We start from the raw sequence: 617 nt of genomic DNA on the forward strand, positions 1-617 counted from the left end.
AGCTTTGCTTTAAGTGACACAACTTGTTTCCCTAAATCCGCAATCAAAGTAGTCAAATCATTAATGGCACTAAGTTGTTCGATTGAGCAACCTTTTCTTGTTGGCTCTTTCTCCACTTCTTGCCAATTCATATAATGTCGAACCACTTCATCTATTGCATCCACCACTTCTTCTTCCGTTTTGTTCATAATTGGGCCTCCGTCTCCGGCATCTAAACTTGCTCTTCCATGAGAACTCAACCCACCATAGAAGATTTGTATGATTTGATAGGTAGGAATCCCATGGTGTGGACACTCTCTTTGATACTCCTTGTATCTCTCCCATGCTTCATAGAGACTCTCACTAGGCCCTTGCTTGAAATTTTGGATCAAAGTTCTTGATTCCGCCGTCTTCTTTTGTGGAAAAAAGCGAAATAAGAAAGCCTTTGTAACCTCATCCCATGTTCTTAAGGACCTTGGTTTGACCTCTATGTCCAACAACTCTAGAGCTCTTCCAATGAGAGAGAAGGGAAACAACTTGAGTCTTATGTACTCTTGAGCAACTCCGGTTACCACAATAGTATTGCAATATTTCTCAAAATCTTTGAGATGATTGAGAGGATTTTCACTCTTTGTACC

At 40.5% G+C, this 617-nt stretch overlaps 1 non-coding gene across 1 annotated transcript; it reads left to right on the top strand.

Annotated features, from left to right (window-relative positions):
* Window positions 1-276: 276 nt before the first annotated feature.
* On the top strand, window positions 277-382 carry LOC145612937 (small nucleolar RNA R71). Its single transcript, XR_014106842.1, has one exon. It is a non-coding gene; the product is annotated as a small nucleolar RNA R71 (small nucleolar RNA).
* The last annotated feature ends 235 nt before the right edge of the window (window positions 383-617 follow it).

The sequence above is a fragment of the Chenopodium album genome, chromosome 24 (genome assembly GCF_948465745.1).
Source record: "Chenopodium album chromosome 24, dcCheAlbu1.1, whole genome shotgun sequence".
Taxonomy (NCBI): domain Eukaryota; kingdom Viridiplantae; phylum Streptophyta; class Magnoliopsida; order Caryophyllales; family Amaranthaceae; genus Chenopodium; species Chenopodium album.